This window comes from Bos taurus, chromosome 20 (genome assembly GCF_002263795.3).
Source record: "Bos taurus isolate L1 Dominette 01449 registration number 42190680 breed Hereford chromosome 20, ARS-UCD2.0, whole genome shotgun sequence".
In the NCBI taxonomy this organism is placed as follows: domain Eukaryota; kingdom Metazoa; phylum Chordata; class Mammalia; order Artiodactyla; family Bovidae; genus Bos; species Bos taurus.
In genome coordinates, this window is record NC_037347.1 from 17,638,727 (window position 1) to 17,659,109 (window position 20,383).

Sequence of the window (20,383 nt, forward strand, 5' to 3'; positions counted from 1 at the left end):
GAAGAAGAGGCACCATGGCTTAAACCACTTGGGACTTACTATATGTTCAGGAAAAGAAAAAAAAAAAATCTGCTTAATGCAGTAGTGCAGAAGGAATTATGTAATTTTTTTTTATTTTACTTAGCAGGGAAGCTGCTATCATTGATTTCTAATTTGTTATGAGAAATTGGCATTCCCAGGCAGTGGTTTGGGACGTCCTTGGGTCCCAGTGCAGTATCCAAATGCAGTTGTATCTGGCCTGTAGCAGATTAGCTGCTTTGATAAAGGCAAACACACATGAAAACAAAGTCAAAAATCTCCCAGGCCACAGAGGCTGTTTTTCTCCAATAGACACTCTTTCTGAATCCCTCCTGCCACTCAAGGGGACACTCTAGGAAATGACTGCCCCATAAACATGTGGATGGGGGAGCAATTCCCAGAAATGGGAAGGACAGACAGACAAGCCAACAGATGTGTTGCACCAAAAGAGGATAGACCCCTGCCCTTATCTTGGGGGTGAGGGCAGGAGGAGGAGGCAACTTGGAAAAGGGAAAAAAATAAAATAACATTTATTGAATATTTGTAATCTACGAGCTACTGTACTGGTTGGCATATGCCATCTCGTTTCCCTGGCCATACACTAGACAGGTGATTGCTCACCCAGAAGTTGGCAGCACTCTGCTCCGTTTCCCTCTTTGTTCCTGGCCTCTTGCCCATCTCCTCACTCTGCACTTCCCTCCTTGCCCACCACCAAGCTTTCTGAGATGCTCTGAGCTGCCCTGGCTGACTGTCAGCTCTTCCCTGTTCTTCACTGCGTGGCTCAGGCCAGCAATCCAAAGCAGGACAAACAAGGGCTCTTTTCCCTGGTACCACTGTTTCAGTGACAAGTACTTTTCCATAATAATAAGCGATAAATCTGACTTGTAGCAGAAAGACACAGACTAGAACTCCAATCCCAGCTCTCCCTCCAGGTGCCCTTAGGAAGATGACTTATTCCCTGGGCCTGAGTGTCTGCATCCCTAAGAGACGGCCACACTTCAGGCTAGGATTACACAAAGTGATGGATGCAGAGCACTCAGCCCCAGACTGGCTCATGTCCCCATTAGGTCCCTTTCCTTCCTGACCCCACTGTTATCACCTCGACATCTACTGAACCCACATTAGGGGCCAGGCACCACGCCAAGTTAGGTATGAGCAGAGATGTCCCTGGAGCTATCACGGAGTTCACACGAAACCTCATTTCATCCTCACATATCCTGGAACAGACTGTATGACTGTCTTCCTTCTACAAATAGGAAACCTGAGGTTTAAACAAGGAAACCACACTAGGCAGAAAAGACTCAGGATTTCACCTTGATTTGTCTGATTCCCAAAATTCTTTCTTTAATTCAGTGGTTCTCAACCCTGGCTATCTGGGGAGCTGCTAAAACATTGATACCAAGACCCCTACTCCAAACAAATAAAACGGGGTGAAGGTGAGGTTGGAAATCTGTTGCCTTTAAAAGTTATAGGAAGGGACCTCCTTGGTGGTCCAGTGGTTAAGAATATGCCTTATGCAGGGGATATGGGTTCCATCTCTGGTTGGGGAACTAAGATTCCACATGCTGTGAGGCAACTAAGCCAGTGAGCCACGATGAGAGAGTCTGTGCACCACAACAAAAGATCCCGTATGCCAAAATGAAAACCGGACACAACCAAACAAATAAATAAAAATTTTTGAAGTTTCAGGAAGGATCTAATTTGATACTCAGTAAATAATTAAATCAAGGTCTTAATTATGCTTCCCTGCCTGTGCTACCTACCCACATGCCCATGTCCTGCCTAGTCCATGCCCACAAACTAGGGCTTCTTAACAGAGAAATTTCAAATACTAGCTGTTCAAAAATAATAGACAAGTATTCACCATTTATGAAAGATTTGCTTTGGGCTGGGAACTTTCTGTTACATTTGATTCTTCTGGTAACCATGTAGAAATGAAATGTAGTCAAGTTTCCCTGGTTTAAACAACTTACTGCCTGGTACAAATAAGCTCTCAGTGAACAGTACTGTTAACATCATCATCATCATTTTTATCATCTCGAGTCCCCACAGCAGCCTCCAGACCAGTCGACTCTACCTGCTAAACATCTAGGGATCTGTTCCCTTCTCACCACCCTCCCTCCATCCCTGAACCTGATTAACCAGCTCACCTGGGCAGCTGTGACAGGCTTCTAACACTTCCCTGTGTCCAACCTCATCCTCCTCTGATCCATTTTCTACAAAGCAGCAAGGGTGATCTTTTTAAAACACAAATACTTAGCCTTCCTTGAAAATAGTGATAATTATCTGGTCACCGTGTGAGATTCAGTAAGTTAAGCCCTTTATAAAAGCACCCAGTGGAGGGGCAGAAGGAAAGTGAAGTGAAAGTCAGTCATGTCCAACTCTTTGCAACCCTGTGGACTATACAGTCCATGGAATTCTCCAGGCCAGAATACTGGAGTGGGTAGCCATTCCCTTCCCCAGGGGCTCTTCCTAACCCAGGGATCAAACCCAGGTCTCCCACATTGCAGGCGGATTCTTTACCAGCTGAGCCAGCAGGCAGGCCCAAGAACACTGGAGTGGGTAGCCTATCCATCCCTTCTCCAGGGGATCTTCCCGACCCAGGAATGGAACTGGGGTCTCCTGCATTGTAGGCAGATTCTTTACCAACTGGGTTACCAAACCCAGTGGAGGGGCAGACGGGCTAAATCTTTTCCCTGCTCTGTCTGCCAAGTCGGCTGGACTAGGAGACTGCGCTGGCCCTGAGGACAGGATGCTTTCTAGTGACTCATGGGCCTGGAGTGAGTGAGTGAGTGTTTGTGAGGGGGTGGGGCAGGGCTTGGTTTAGGGAAAGGGATGTGTGCTTTTCTAATTCACACAAAAAGTTTTGTAGTAGTAGCAACTGCCCTGAAATTGAACCTACCTCATTGAGTTATTATGCTAGATAAATGTAGAAATTTAAATAAAAAGGAGGCTCCCTAGGGGAGTTGAATTTGAACCCAGACTGTCAGTCTCTAAAGCACCTATCCTAACCCCTGCTGTTTTCCCTGGAATACAGAGAAGTGATGCTCTCAGGGGGATTCTACAGATAGAAAATTCTTTGGGCTAGCCAACTGGGAGAAGCTTCACAGGAGTGGGAGGTGTGGTCTCTTCCATCAGGGCCAAATTAGGCCAACACAAGCCAACCAGCTTGTTCCCCTTGCTGATCTAGTTAAGGCCCCAGTTCCTTTGACCTTCAAAACAATGTAAAACTAAGGAATTCCCTGCTGATCCAATGTTTAGGACTCCACACTTCCACTGCAGGGGCCCTGGGTTTGATCTCTGGTCTTGGGAACTAGGATCCCATAAGCCATGCTGTGCTGCCAGAATAAATAAAAATAAAGTAACTTTACTAAAGGGGTCATGTAAATATAGCTTTTAAAAAATGTAAAACTTTTGACGATTCAAATGACAAAGGAAAGGGTTATGCTTGGTACCTGACCTCTGTTTCAAGCAGATTCATTGCAGGCTACTTATGTGATAGGTGGGATAGAGATAAAGAAAATGAGATTTTTATGTGATGATCTATCACTCGCCTTCCCTATCAGATCGCTGTCTTTGCTGACCCTCAGATTGAATGCTTGACACAGCAATTTAGAAGGAGAAGATCTCTTAGAAATAATCTACTCCAGTGGTTGGCATCCCAGGACACCTTGAAGGATGGAGTCTTCACATGACCTCTCAGTATTTCTAAACTTACGTGTGTGTCAAGGTAGCAGAGAGTCATGAAAACATTATTTCTTTGCCTTTGATTAGAACTTTAAAAACTGAATATGTGAAAACTTCGGACATCTCCTGCTAGGTTCTGGCCAGCAGCTATGTGTCTTTAATTGATAAAAATGAAAATAAAATGACAATGGCCCCCAGCACACTCAGAGTCCATGCAAGAGTTCTGATTCCCAGAGCAGGGTTTAGTTCCATCATGCCATCCCATCATTTTCCTGATATTTAAGTCAAAGACAAATCCTGTTTCAAACAAACGCATCCTGTGATAAATAGTTTCAAATCACACAGCTTGAACTTCATTCTAATAATTTTTTGTTCAAATTTCATTGTAAAGAAAACTTAACCTACATTAAGCTAAATTTAAAACCAGATCAGTTGCCATCAATAGAAATACTATAAACACCAAGCTGTGATGGAATTCCAGCTCATGGTGGTTGCCTACCAGAGCTCAGAAGCCCAGCCTTTTCACTCTGTTAAGAGGCAAGCAGGAAGGAGTGTGATTAGGAGGTGCTGGAGAGGTGTTGAAGGAAAACCAACTCCAAACTGTGCCTTTCTCTAGACTTACTCAGAATATAGAAAGGCAATACGAAAAGGAAATAATTTTCTCACAAAAATTATCTCATATTCCTGCCCCCTTTAACTCACAGGAGAAATAATACCCACAGAGGTTGTGAAAGAAGTTAGACATGGATCCTCCATCCCACCCACTATCCTCACCTCCCCATTTTGACCAAGGAGCCACCTCATTCTCCTCTTGGATGAACCATTTCCACTTCCTCTTTTTCATAGTTTACTGATTCTTTATTCCCTTTGCTCCCTGATTCCAGACCCTGCCTCTGCATTACTGGTTCTCGAGCTGTGTGTTCCCTGCTGGATGGTGGGTTGGGCGGCAGGGGGCGAGGATTACTTTGAATCTTAGAGGAAAAGAGTTGATAAAGGTGATGGGGATAGGTAGAGCCACTGCTCTTAACCAGGTCCTATTCCTGTTCAATAATCCAGGCTTGTTTAGTCTTTAGTTCTTCCCATTCTGCACTGCGCTGTGGGAATGCAACTAAGCCTAAATGCTAATCCTGACCCCAACAAAGCCCTCTGCCCCTTCCTCCCCTTCCCCTCCTTCCTGTCTTCCTGCTTCTCCATAATAAGCAGGTTGCTCCAGTTTCACTCTTGATAGCTTTTGCTCGGTCCTGCCTTCCTAAGGCATTCGTAAACTGTAATAATACTTTGTCATTCAGGATGTAGGTTAGTGAGGTTATTTAACTGTCCAACATTTTATCCTGTTCACCACCTTACCTTGGTGAATTCTGGAAACTTAATCATCCAAAGCCAACCAGAATGTGACTATAGAAACCAGCTTACCTGTTACCTGAATCTTCTCAATTAGTTCCTCCTAGTCCATGTCCCTTGTTTGTTTATGCTGCAAACCCCTGATTACCTAAAATTCCTTTACCCAGAACCTCAGTTATCTGCAGTGAGGGTGTGTTACTGAGTGTTTTATTTACTTTGAACACTGTCTGGCTCATCTGAACCCCTGCTTGTCTGATTTAATTTAGTGCTTGCCTAGGTTCTTCAGATCATCGGGGCTTTGGGGATCCGTACACCATTTTCTCATTGTTTAACTTCTGCAGCAGAATAACTTCAATTTCAGTCTTACTTTCTATGGTGGAAACACATGCCATGTTATCTGAATCCTACAGTTGTTCCACTATCTTTGTTCCTGCCTATTTTTAAAAACCCACATTAAAAAATAAAGAATTGGACTTTTTAAGCTCCTTTGGTATTCTGAGGCAGTGTTGCCAAAGGGAAATAATGCTGCTTTGCATTTAGAGACCTGTTTCTTGGCTTGGCTCTACAGTTGACTGTGTAACTTAAAACAAGCCCCCAGGGCTTCCCTGGTGGCTCAGTGGTAAAGAATCCACCGTCAATGCAGGAGACACGGCTTCAATTCCTGGTCCGGGAAGATCCCACATGCTGTGGAGCAAATAAGCCCATGCACTACAACTATTGACGCTGTGCTCTAGAGCCCAGGAACTGCAACTGCTGAAGCCCACTTGTCCTAAAGCCTAAGAAGCCACTGTAATGAGAAGGCCACGCGCTGCAACAAAGAATGGCCCGCACTCACCGCAACTAGAAAAAAGACTGCATAGCAACGAAGATCCAGCACAGCTAAAAATAAATAAATAAAATTATAAGCACAAAATAAGGCCCCTAAGACCTCGCGTATTTCCATTTCTCAATCAACCTGTTGGGGATAATAGTACCCAGGCTTCCTTGTTACCTGATGTTCTGTAGATAATAGAGTGTAGCTATAGAAAAATTCAGAGGGGTAATATCCTTTTCATAACTCACAATTAATTAATAAGTAATCTAGAGCATATGTGTCCTTCATAATTATTTTTGTAATATCTCATATTTGGCAAAGATTAAGATTGAAAAGTATTAATGGAAAACTGGCATTGGACTGAGGTTTTTGCTGGACAATATGGAAATGTTGATTCCCATAAAATGAGCACCCTCACTCTCTGTGAACACTTCCCATAATAGAAAGAAAGAGCACTACTTTTAGAAGTTTTCATTACTGAACATTCAGTTAGACATTTCTATCTTGAATTAGGCAAAAAATATCCCACTGAAGAATATCATTCAGCCATAAAAAAGGACAAATACCATTTTCAGCAACATAGATTGTCATACTGAGTGAAGTAAGTCAGAGAAGAGACAAATATCATATGATACCGCTTATATGTGGAATCTAAAAAAAGGTACAAATGAACTTATTTACAAAACAGAAATAGAGTCAGTATAGAAAAGAGATAATTAACAAGGACCTACTGTATAGCATAAGGAACCCAATACTCTGTAATGACTTATATGGGAAAAGAATCTAAAGAGTGAAAAAAAAAAAAAATATATATATATATATATCTGATTCATTTTGCTGTACACCTGAAACTAACATAACATTGTAATTCAACTATACTCCAAAAAAAACTTTTTGTTAAATTCCATTAGGATATTTTCACCTGCTTTTCCTACTACAATTCAAAATACCAATCATTTACCAAGTATCTACTATATGCAAAGTCATATCGGTCATTTAGGTTTACAGAGATAAATTCAGCTTGGTTTCTGCACTCAAGATCTTTGCAAATGCTCTACAAATGAAGAGGCAAATGCAGTTTTGAATATTTTAAAGACAGACACACTCTAGTTCTGGCTAAGCTGAAATTATAGAGACTAGACTTAACCCTCCTTCATGGAACCAAAACAAAACAAAACAAAATCCATACAACAACAGTTTTTAAGACTCTGAATATTAGGTAACAAAACAACAGTGATTTCTAAGAGATAGGAAGCAAATAATTGTTCCTATAAAATAAACCCTACAAAAGCTTATTACCTGGAGAGAGGTTTCAGGCTGTGGTGCAGGGAAGGGGAATCCAAGCAGAGGAATCCAGTGGACTCTCTGAAAGAAGTAGACAAAACAACCAGAGTTTGCAAGACAGACTATCCAATGAGAGACAGCTGCACAGAGTGAGAACAAGAGACATCTACAGAGCATCCTCTTTGATATTCCACAGAGTATACTGATCAAGGAATGCATGTGAGGAAGCTGCCCAGTGAGGAAGATACCACCCCCAAAATTAGAGGGTGCAGGACCATGAATATTGCCTCTTCCCACCAACCAGACTGGAAAGCCTCACAATTCATGGGGCGCTGGGTAGGACACTCAGAAGGCTCTTTTCTCAGTAATGAAAAATAATTCACCCTAGACTAAACACAGTTCTGGTTCCACCTAACAAATCTTAAAAACAAGACCCAGAAGGAGAAAACCGTTTACAAGCAATTTAACTGCATCCCAGAACAAAGCTCAAGAATATTTATAGGAATACAAAAATAGCCAGTAACAAAGGAAAATTCACAAAGTGTGGCAGCCAGTTAAAAATGACCTGTTACGCAACAGAGCAGGAAAATATGACCAATGCTAGGGAGAAATAACAGCCAATCAAAACCAGTCCAGAACTGACACAGATGTGACAATTAACAGACAAGGACATTCAAACAAGTATGAACACTGTATTACAGGTGGTCAACCAGTGAAGTACAAATACGAAAGATATTTAAAAGATCCACATTGAACTCTAGTGATGAAAACTACAATTTCTGAGATAAAAATTACACTGAATGGATTTAACCACAAATTAGATATTGCAGGGTAAAACCTTTAAGGAATTTTAAGAAATAGCAGTAGACACTATGCCCAGTTAAACACACCAAGGAAAAAAGAATTTAAAAAAAGCAGAGACTCACTGATCTTTGGAACAATTTAAAGCAGCCCAATATTCATGTAATTGAGATCTACAGATAAAGTAAATAGGATTAAAATAAAACTGAAGCCCAAGTATGGGACACATAAAACTAAAACAAGGAATATTATAAACAAATTGTTCAAACTAATAAACAGAGTAAAACCAAAAATCAGAGGAAGGCCAACAAAAGGATGACAGCAGTATCTCACCAGAAACAATGCAACCGAAGGGAGCTAGAATAATAGCTTTAAATATGAAAACTTGTCAACCTAGAATTCTATACCCAGTGAAAACACCTTCCAGAAGTTAAGACAAAATATAAAGACTAGTTAGACATACAAAAGAAGACAGAATCTGTCACTGGCAGATCCATGTTATCAGTTCTAAAGGAAGCTCTTCAGGCAGAAGGAAAAAGATACCAGATGAAAATCTGGATCTCCACACAGAACTGGAAGTGGTTATAACATAGATAAGCATATAAGATTTTAAAAACTTGGTTAAATCTCTTTAAAACATAGTTGACTATTTAAACAACAAAACAAAGTAAAGTAAGGTTATAATATATATAAAGGAAATGTATGTCAAAAATAGCACCAAGCCTTAAGGGGAGAAATAGATGTGTTTCACTGTTAGGTTCCTAAGCTCTATGTGAAGTATAGTATAACAGAACAATGAGTTTTAGCTAATAAGACAATAAAAGAGTTCAAAGGGAATCATAAAAAATAGTCAACCTAAAAAATAGAGGAAATAGAGAACAAGTAACAGATGGGGGAAAAAATAGATCTTTTCATCCACTCAGGACACAAAGAAAAAACTACATCACTCCTTCCAGAGTAAACAGCCTCCCCTTATGTGGAAATGCTGCCAAAGCCTTATCTGAGGCAAGTACTCCAGGAGAAGGTGCTTTACCTCCTCAGGATCTGACCTTGTCCTCCTGTTATTACCAATAAGCAGAGTCAGGTCTCAGCACAGCCCTATTCAGGAAACGCAATGTGTTCTCCTTGTATACCAACAGACTTGCAAGACCTGGCAAATATGTGCTGGCAGAAACCAGCAAAATACACATGGAAGTGCATCTTGCGAGGGTTGGCAAGGGAGACTTGCCTATAAATACGGGTGGTAAGAATTCATTGATACGGGAGCCTGCTTTCTTGACTTAGGATTTAACGTCCTGGCAAAAACACCAGAATCTAGTCATAACACACTGCTGGCATGACTCTGAAGATTGGATACATCAATAGATCACAGTGAATAAGGCATAGTTGCTAGAATGACGTTGGTGGACTATCCAGGAAGGGCCAAGGGAGGATAGAAATGTTAAATTGGATTTATTAGTGAGAGCAGAGAACTCTCCACCTCTCTATATTCCCCAGGAGGTCCTAGAAGACATCCCATTGACTAAAGCAATAAGAAATACACTGATGAAGAGAACACTGGCATCTTTTGAGGAATTCCATGGTAACTTTTCCTATGAACTGGAGTTAATAGGAGGAGATGCTGCCAGGGGTCTAGGCTGCTTATCATCAACCAAGATAACAGGATTCTGGAATGTCAGAGGCCAGGTGGCAATTCTTAAGTGAAAGTAGGATATGTGACTACTACACAAGCAGCAATGCTGGAAGGTGCTTTGGTCCTCAGGCATCTAAGGTAGTGGCTAAAAAGCCAGAGTGTTCCCAGTGATGAGACAGATGAGCAGCCAACTAGAGTGGTGCTTGACGTATACAACTGGGTTTTAAAACCTGAGAGCTAACCCAAACACACTTCAAAGTAGACTAAATACGTCCATAGATCCATCTTTGGTTATCTCCCCATTCCCCAAATACATGATTTGGATTGATAAACAAAGGAGCTGGCATAATCCTCTCCTTGGTCCCTGACCTACAGAGTAAGAGCCATTAGGATAGGAAGGGCTAAGTGGACACAATCCAACCACATGAAAACTATCCAACCCCAACCCCACCAGCCTGGAGAGTAAACCCAAGTCAACACTTCATCCTGAAGAGAATCGGTGTCACCATCAAAGACAAAGTATTACTATAAAGGGATGATGTTCTCTATCATATCCCTGTGTAATTCATCTGTATGGGTCTTGAAAAAGTAAACTGTCAGATCATGGTGGATGATAGTGGACTACCACAAAACTAACGGAGTGGTAGCCCCAATAGCTCCTTACTGCAAAATTCAGACTTAAATTGAAGAAAGTACAGCAAACCACTAGATCATTCAGGTATGAGCGAAATCAAATCCCTCGTGATTATACAGCAGAAGTGACAAATAGATTTAAGGGATTAGACCTGATAGACAGAGTGCCTGAAGAACTATGGATGGAGGTTCATAACATTGTACAGGGGGCAGTGATCAAAAGCATCCCCAGGAAGAAGAAATGCAAAAAGGTGAAATGGTTGTCTGAGGAGGCCTCACAAATAGCTGAGAAAAGAGAAGTGAAGGCAAGGGAGAAAAAGAAAGATATAACCATCTGAATGCAGAGTTCCAAAGAATAGCAAGGAGAGATAAGAAAGCCTTCCTCAGTGATCAGTGCAAAGAAATAGAGGAAAACAATAGAATGGGAAAGACTAGAGATCTCTTCAAGAAAATCAGAGATACCAAGAGAATATATCATGCAAAGATGGGCTTAATAAAGAACAGAAACAGTAGGGACCTAATGGAAGCAGAAGATATTAAGAAGAGGTGGCAAGAATACACAGAAGAACTATACAAATAAGATCTCAAAGATCCAGATAACCACGATGGTGTGATCACACTCACCTAGAGCCAGATATCCTGGAGTGCAAAGTCAAGTGGGCCTTAGGAAGCATCACTTTGAACAAAGCTAGTGGAGGTGATGGAATACCATTTGAGCTATTTCAAGTCCTAAAAGATGACACCGTGAGAGTGCTGCACTCAATATGCCAGGGTGATGGAATACCAGTTGAGCTATTTCAGATCCTAAAAGATGATGCTGTGAAAGTGCTGCACTCAATATGCCAGCAAATTTGGAAAACTCAGCAATGGCCACAGGACTGGAAAATGTCAGTTTTCATTCCAATCCCAGAGAAAGGCAGTGCCAAAGAATATTCAAACTACTGCACAATTGCACTCATTTCACATGCTAGCAAAGTAATGCTCAAAATTGTCCAAGCTAGGCTTCAATTGGAGAAGGCAATGGCAACCCACTCCAGTACTCTTGCCTGGAAAATTCCATGGATGGAGGAGCCTGGTAGGCTGCAGTCCATGGGGTTGCTAAGAGTTGAACACGACTGAGAGACTTCACTTTCACTTTTCACTTTCATGTATTGGAGAAGGAAATGGCAACCCACTCCAGTGTTCTTGCCTGGAGAATCCCAGGGACGGGGGAGCCTGGTGGGCTGCCGTCTATGGGGTCGCACAGAGTCAGACACGACTGAAGCGACTTAGCAGCAGCAGCAGCAAGCTTCAATAGTACATGAACCAAGAACTTCCAGATGTTCAAGCTGGATTTAGAAAAGGCAGAGGAACCAGAGAGCAAATTGTCAACATCCGCTGGATCATAGAAAAAGCAAGAGAATTCCAGAAAATAACATCTACTTCTGCTTCATTGACTACACAAAAGCCTTTGACTGTGTGGATCACAACAAACTGTGGAAAATTCTTAAAGAGATGAGAATACCAGACCACCTTACCTGCCTCCTGAGAAATCTGTATGTAGGTCAAGAAGCAACAGTTAGAAATGGACATGGAACAATGGACTGGTTCCAAATTGGAAAAGAGTACATTAAGGCTATATATTTTCACCCTGCTTATTTAACTTATATGCAGAGTACATCATGTGAAATGCTGGGCTGGATGAAGCACAAGCTGGAATCAAGATTGCAGGGAGGAATATCAATAACCTCAGATATGCAGAAGACACCACCCTTATGGCAGAAAGAACTAAAGAGCCTCTTGATGAAAGTGAAAGTGGAGAGTGAAAAAGTTGGCTTAAAACTCAACATTCAAAAAACAAAGATCATGGTATCTGATCCCATCACTTCATGACAAATAGATGGGGAAAGAATGGAAACAGTAACAGACTTAATTTTTGGAGGCTCCAAAATCACTGTAGATGGTGACTGCAGCCATGAAATTAAAAGATGCTTGCTCCTTAGAAGGAAAGCTATGACAAACCTAGACAACATATTAAAAAGCAGAGACATTACTTTGCCAACAAAGTTCTGTATAGTCAAAGCTATGGTTTCTCCAGTAGTCATGTGTGGATGTGAGTTGGACCATAAAGAAAGCTGAGTGCCAAAGAATTGATGCTTTTGAACTGTGGTGTTGGAGAAGACTCTTAAAATTTCCTTGGACTGAAAGGAGTCAAACCAGTCCATCCTAAAGGAAATCAGCCCTGAATATTCATTGGAAGGACTGATGCTGAAACTGAAGCTCTAATATTTTGAGCACCTGATTTGAAGAGCCGACTCACTGGAAAAGACCCTGATGCTGGGAAGGATTAAAAGCAGGAGAAGGGGACAACAGAGGATAAGATAGTTGGATGGCATCACTGACTTTATGGACATGAGTTTGAGCGATTTCCTGGAGTTGATGATGGACAAGGAAGCCTGGTGTGCTGCAGTCCATGGGGTTGCAAAGAGTCAGACACGACTGAGCAACCGAACTGAACTGAGTCCCAATCATCTCAGTTACTCAGCTAGATGTGATATTCTACCAAAACAGGTCAACACAGCCTCTGGCCCTCTGTATGTTGCTATTGATCTGTTGAGTATGTGCTTTTCATCTCCTTGTCAATAAACAGGATCAAGACTAGGCCTTCTTTAAGTGGGAAGGACATCAGTACACATTCATAGTCTTGCTTAAGGCTATATGAAGCCTCTTACACAGTGTTGCAGAACTGTCTTCAGTGACCTTTTAATTGCCTCTGCTGTGCCATAAGCATGTTGGAACACTGTGTTGATGCCATCACACAAATTTAACCTGGTAAACAGAAATAGCAAGTTGTGTGTCAGAGAAATGAAACCCTGTGAATATTACACAGACCCCTGATCAGTGACATTTCTAGGAGTCCAATGATCTGGGGATGCTACAACTTTTTGAGGTAAAAGACAAGATGTTAGATCTTATACCTTGCCTAGTTTTCTTTTGCTGCATAACAAACCACCCCACAACTTAGAGATATAAAAGAACCCCCTGTCACTGTGCTCACAGATTCCATGGGTCAGGAATTTGGGTAGGACACACCAAGAAAGTCTTGTCCCTACTTCTTCCAGCTTTTCTAAATTGGGGTCCCATGACTGGATTAAGTCCCAATGCCCAGAGGCATCCATTTGTATGTATGTAATGAACTGATTTCTCTCCTGTGTATCTAGAATTGTACTAGCTTTGTGCCATATTTGGGAGAACTCAGAGAACAGTCACTCAAACCATTTCTCTCTTCTGTGGCTCAGACGAGGGAACTCAGTTGGAAAGCTGGCTAAAGCCTTAGGTGGGGAAACTGAAATGGCAGAAAGTGACTGACTCAAAGTGGACTGGAATCTTCTGAAATCATCTTCACCTATTTCTCGTTTCTAGGCTAGATGACTTGAAGCCTACTAGGCTCAGTGAGGACTGTCAATTGGAACACCAACACATGGCCTCATCATTTGGCTTGGACTTCTTCATAGTATGATAGCTTCAGGGTAATTGAAAGAAGAAGTGTCTTGATACACAGAAGAAGCTCCATGGCCTTTTATGACTCAGCCTCAGAAGTCAAGGAGGTAGGAAAATGTGGAGAAAGTCATGTAGAGTACTAGGCATATAGCAGCCAGATGTCTGGTTCATATCCAGGCCCATCAGAGCACATCCCCTGCAGGGGCAGCACTAAACCACTGGGTGAACAGGACGGCCTGTGGATGTCAGCTAGCCTCTCCCCCTAGCTGCTCCAGGACTTGCATGACACAGGAGACATGGGGCAGGGATAGAGGGTCAGCCAGCATGGCCCCAACCACCTGAGTGATGTCTCACCAAGACCAGTCTAGCAACTGCTGTACTGAATGAATTCCTGTCACGTAGAGAAAACTCCATCTGCATAGGCATCCCTAAAGGAGGCCAGCCAGTCACTTGCTAGTAGGTTGCTTTCCACCAGACATTCTTTTATCCTCGAAGCACTGACTTAGTACCAGAAAGAGATAGGGTTAGCCTTCGTTGACACAGTGCCTCGGCCAGCACCACCATGGACTTAACCATCCCGACATATGTACACACCTGGATGTCGGAGGAGTCAACACCCCAGGGGCAATCCTTGACGGATTGGTCCTAAGAGCCAGAAAATGATTCTCTCTTTCATTCCTTGAGAAGATGGTCTTCCAAGGTCCAAGCTGGATGGAGCTCCATTTGACCACACTAGGGACCAGGTTGATGAAGCACCTTGTACTGGCTTACCTCCCATCTTTTTTGACGGCTCTTAATCTCTTGTTCCTGGTACCTGTGTTTCCCAAATAAACCACATACATCACCCTTCTTTCTCAGGTCCTGCTTTCTGAGGGAACCCAGGCTAAGATGCTCTCCCAGACCTATTCACAAAACACACTTTTTCAGCGAAATGAGAGGTCCATGTACTATAATTCAAGGAATCTCCACTCACATGAGCACCAAGGTGTCTTTTGGTTTGCTTGTTTGCTTATTTGCTTATTTTTAGGTTAAAACAAGAGTTTGGAAAACACAAAAAAAGCAGGTTCCTGCTTAGCTGTTGCAGACTCTATTCATGAACGTGATGCCCATCACACTGGTCTTCAGGCAGGCTGTGCAGGTGGTGCTCGGCACAGGGGCTTGGCTAAGGAGTGGGTGGGGCTTCATTCACACAAGCAGAGTCCTAGCACAGGCTGCATCTGCCCAGAGGAAGGAGCGTGTGCATGTGTGCTTAATCACCCAGGCACGTCTGACTCTTTGCCACCCTATGGACTGTACTCCTCCAGGCTTCTCTGTCCATGGAATTCTCCAGGCAAGAATACTGGAGTGGGTAGCCATTCCCTTCTCCAGGAGACCTTCCCAACACAGGGACTGAGCCTGGGTCTCCTGCATTGCAGGCCTCCCTGGTGGCTCAGCTGGTAGAGAATCCGCCTGCAATGCGGGAGACCTAGGTTTGATCCCTGGGTTGAAAAGATCCCCTGGAGAAGGGAATGGCTACCCACTCCAGTATTCTTGGCCTGGAGAATTTCATGGACAGAAGAACCTGTCAGGCTACAGTCCATGGGGTAGCAAAGAGTCGGACATGACTGAGAGACTAAGCATAGCACAGCACTCCTGCATTGCAGGTGGATTCTTTACCATCTGAGCCATCAGGGAAGCCCAAGGAAGGAGTTTCCTAATTCCAGAAAGGGACAGTCAGCTCACTGAGCCATGGGCCTGAGAAGTGCTTCCATACAAAGAGGGCACATTTTCTTCTTTTGTCTTTTAGTTCATACTTCTTTATTATTAGAAACTCTTGAATATCTTTTGGAGTGTTCACTGGTCATAGCATATCATCTATAATTTGCCTATTTGTATTTGACCAATTTTTAAAAATTAATTTTTATTGGAGTATAGCTATTTTAAAATGTTGTGGAACTGGAGGAATCAACCTACCTGACTTCAGGCTCTACTACAAAGCCACAGTTATCAAGACAGTATGGTACTGGCACAAAGACAGAAATATAGATCAATGGAACAAAATAGAAAGCCCAGAGATAAATCCACGCACATATGGACACCTTATCTTTGACAAAGGAGGCAAGAATATACAATGGATTAAAGACAATCTCTTTAACAAGTGGTGCTGGGAAATCTGGTCAACCACTTGTAAAAGAATGAAACTAGAACACTTTCTAACATCATACACAAAAATAAACTCAAAATGGATTAAAGATCTAAACGTAAGACCAGAAACTATAAAACTCCTAGAGGAGAACATAGGCAAAACACTCTCTGACATACATCACAGCAGGATCCTCAATGACCCACCTCCCAGAATATTGGAAATAAAAGCAAAAATAAACAAATGGGACCTAATTAACCTTAAAAGCTTCTGCACATCAAAGGAAACTATTAGCAAGGTGAAAAGACAGCCTTCAGAATGGGAGAAAATAATAGCAAATGAAGCAACTGACAAACAACTAATCTCAAAAATATACAAGCAACTCCTACAGCTCAACTCCAAAAAAATAAATGACCCAATCAAAAAATGGGCCAAAGAACTAAATAGACATTTCTCCAAAGAAGACATACAGATGGCTAACAAACACATGAAAAGATGCTCAACATCACTCATTATCATGAAATGCAAATCAAAACCACTGTGAGGTACCATTTCACACCAGTCAGAATGGCTGCGATCCAAAAGTCTACAAATAATAAATGCTGGAGAGGGTGTGGAGAAAAGGGAACCCTCTTACACTGTTGGTGGGAATGCAAACTAGTACAGCCACTATGGAGAACAGTGTGGAGATTCCTTAAAAAACTGGAAGTAGAACTGCCTTATGATCCAGCAATCCCACTGCTGGGCATACACACTGAGGAAACCAGAAGGGAAAGAGACACGTGTACCCCAATGTTCATCGCAGCACTGTTTATAATAGCCAGGACATGAAAGCAACCTAGTTGTCCATCAGCAGATGAATGGATAAGAAAGCAGTGGTACATATACACAATGGAGTATTACTCAGCCATTAAAAAGAATACATTTGAATCAGTTCTAATGAGGTGGATGAAACTGGAGCCTATTATACCGAGTGAAGTAAGCCAGAAGGAAAAACACCAATACAGTATACTAACGCATATATATGTAATTTAGAAAGATGGTAACAATAACCCTGTGTAGGAGACAGCAAAAGAGACACTGATGTATAGAACAGTCTTATGGACTCTATGGGAGAGGGAGAGGGTGGGAAGATTTGGGAGAATGGCATTGAAACATGTAAAATATCATGTATGAAACGAGATGCCAGTCCAGGTTCGATGCACGATACTGGATGCTTAGGGCTAGTGCACTGGGACGACCCAGAGGGATGGTATGGGGAGGGAGGAGGGAGGAGGGTTCAGGATGGGGAACACATGTATACCTGTGGCGGATTCATTTTGATATTTGGCAAAACTAATACAATTATGTAAAGTTTAAAAATAAAATTAAATTAAAAAAAAAAAAGATGACACCAGAATTGAACTTCAGAAAAGTCAAAAAATATATATATATATATATTGTGTTGGTTTCTGCCATATAGCAAAGTGAATCAGCTAAATGTATACATATATCCCCTCTTTTTTGGATTTCCTTCCCACCCAGGTCACCATAGAACACTGAGTTCCCTGTGCTATATAGTAGGTTCTCATCAGTTATCCATTTTATACATTGTAGTGTATATATGTTAATTCCAATTTCCCAATAAGGAGGGCACATTTTCTAATCATCAGAAAATCATCCTATGAACCAGCAAAAAATAGCATTCACCCTACTCCCACTTCTGCTACTCAGCTCTTGATGGCCCCATGTTTGGTTCAAAGCTAAGCACATTTTCTTAATTAATTTAATGACTCAGAACACAGCTCAGCACATATTTTAAAGTTTTCAGGTCCAGAAGCTTGAGAAAAAAATATTTTTGTAGTTGGAAGGAATTTTAGAGATCATCTAAGGCTAGGTCAACCCCTACATTTCACAGATGAGGAAACTGAGTCCAGATCTGCTTTTACATCACCTTCTCCTCCCACCAGCCTGGATGCCAGGGTCTAGCCAGTGTGCTGCTACGTAGCACTAGTGACTTAGCTCAGACTCAAGTAAAGAACTGCTGTCATTGACTAAATAATCCCTTTCCTGAAAGCAACTTTGTGAAGATAAGTGAGAAAACAAAGCAGCAATCAACACTGTGCAAACTTAAATACACATTTTTCTCTTGCACATGATGTTTTTGGAGGAATTGCCTTTTTTTTTTTTTTAATAAACACTAGGCAATCTCCTTTGACTTTGGTTACTAGGCATCTGTAAAATTGAGGACATATTATTGCATTCATATTATTTCATTGTACCTTGCATGCCAGGCCATAAGAAAGAAAAAAAAAGAATAAAAGAAAAAGAGATTTGCTGAATAGCCATTTGATTGTGTTTTCAACAAGCTATGGACATTACATTGGGGCCTTTTGACTTGCTGGTGGCACAGCTTTGAGCATGTTCTGTTGTAGTTTGTAACTGATCACATTCCACTGTAAAATGAAAGATGAGACTGACAAAAAAATCTAATTATAAAGCCACTATTCAAGAGGAAGCCAAGAGAGAGATGCAGGTAAGCTAGTTTCAAAGACATGAAATAGAGTAGGAAAGACTGCTGCGGCCCAGACTTAAAGAATTTGTGAATTCCAGTGTGAGCTCTGTCAGTTACCTCAACATTTGTGTTGACTTGACTTCATGACCTCGGCCAGGTGATTGCCCCTGACCTTTCTCTGGCTAATAGAAAAAACCAGTGATGGCGATGTGCTGGGCAACCCCAGGCTCTTCTTTGTCCCAGAGCAGGCAGCTGAGCTGGAGCACACACTTGCCATGGCTTGCCAGGGTGTAGGAATTGGAAAATTGAGGACTCATAGGCTGACCTGAGCCCCTCAGTTCCCACAATTCTGCTCTCTATTCTAACTGATCTCAAGGGATACGAGACTGAGAAACAGGCTACTCACCTGCCCCGACCTGCCAACTGCCTTCTGCCAGGGGACTACACACCTGGGAGAAGTGACCCTGGAGGAAGGGAGATTTGAAGGATGGACAGGCGTTCACAGATCATCGCCTGCACGGTCTTCCAAAACTCGAGGGAATTGTTTTGCATCTTAGGCAGGCAGAGAATGATCAACCTCAAACCCGATGTGACCTTGCCCCCTTCAAATGTAGCAGGGCGAGAAAGAGTGGGTCTTTTTGTGTAATACTGAACCCTATTTCCTGGTTGGAGCCCTAACTCTGTTGCTTATCAGCTCTGTGACTTGACGGCAGCTACCATCAATGCTACCAGATGTTACCGCAGCTAACATCTCTCTACCTCAGTTTCCTTTCGTGGGAACTGGGGAAAATAACCACTAACAAGAACTGAAACTTTCAAACTGTGAGCTGGAGAAGATTCTTGAGAGGCCCTTAGACAGCAAGGAGATCAAAGCAGTCACTCCTAAAGGAAACCAACCCTGAATATTCACTGGAAAGGCCTGTTGCTGAAGCCGAAGCTCCAATAGGTCAGCCACGTGATGCGCAGAACTGATTCACTGGAAAAGGTCCTGATGCTGAGAAGAACTGAAGGCCAAAGGAGAAGGGGCGGCAGAGGGTAAGATGCTTAGATAGCATCACCACCAACTCAATGGACATGAATTTGAGCAAACTCTGGGAGATAGTGGAGGACAGAGGAGCCTGGTATGTGGGTCACAGTTCATAGGGTCACAGAGAGTCGGACACAACTTAGCGACTGAACAACAAACCGCTAACAGTTACCGGCTGCTTGCTAAAGCACCAGACCCATTGCAGAGCCCTTTACTTACATCTATTCATTTACTCCTCATAATGACCTCATGAAGCAGACACTGTAATTGTCCCCATTTTACAAGTGGGAAAACCAAGTCACACAGCTGGGAAGTGGAAGAGGCAGGATTCAAAGCCCAGCGGGCTGGCTGCATTATGCGTGCTCTGAGCCACTCAGTGGAGTGGGAACGGTGTTACCTCCTTCACAGGGTTGCTGAGAGGCTTAATGAGTTGGTCATATGAAGTGGTTAGAGCCTGCAGTGCTGGCCACCTTGTTAGCGCTCAGGAGTCACGGGCTGCCACTGTTTCTCTAGTTCTGCTCTCATCGGGGGCTGATGAAGGAGACACTGAAGCGCAAGAGGACATGTGAGCAGAGATGGGCCGGCAGGAAACAGCAAGATCGTCATGACTTGGGTCTTCCTTTCCCTGGAAGTCCCCCTTTTCCCCCAGGCAGCAGAGATGATATTACTGGGATCCAAGAATGTACCATTTTATCTCTGTACAACACTCCACAAAGACTTTCTGTGCTCACGTGGGCCAGGTGATCTGTGATCCCGTCTCCATGCTTTTGAGGTTCTGAGCACAGGCAGCAAAATCAAGTCACTCACCTCACACAGCTTTAAGAGGTGCTTCCTTTCTGTTTCAGTTTCCTGGCTAAGAGATACCCATTTTCTCCAGAGAACTGAGACCAAGCGTGGGCTGGGGCGGGGAGGGGGCTAGGGGGAGGGAGGGGGCTCTTCTCCTTGTGTTTGCTGCACATTCCCCATCACCAGACCCATTTCCTGCACTCTCGGCCCTCTTCTGTGCCCTGGGAGGCTAACCTCTATGTACAGTTTAGCCAGATCCCCTT

The 20,383-nt window shown here is 42.7% G+C and overlaps 2 long non-coding RNA genes across 2 annotated transcripts in view; one reads left to right on the forward strand and one right to left on the reverse strand.

The window, feature by feature from the left end:
• The window catches only part of LOC132343214 (uncharacterized), a 71,492-nt gene extending 56,960 nt beyond the window's left edge, over window positions 1-14,532 (forward strand). Inside the window, exon 3 of the long non-coding RNA XR_009491927.1 lies at window positions 13,614-14,532. This is a non-coding gene — a long non-coding RNA (uncharacterized lncRNA). The remainder of the gene's footprint in view (window positions 1-13,613) is intronic.
• Window positions 1-20,383, reverse strand: part of LOC107131561 (uncharacterized) — a 119,772-nt gene that overhangs the window by 47,125 nt on the left and 52,264 nt on the right. The gene's annotated exons all lie outside the window — the stretch shown is intronic.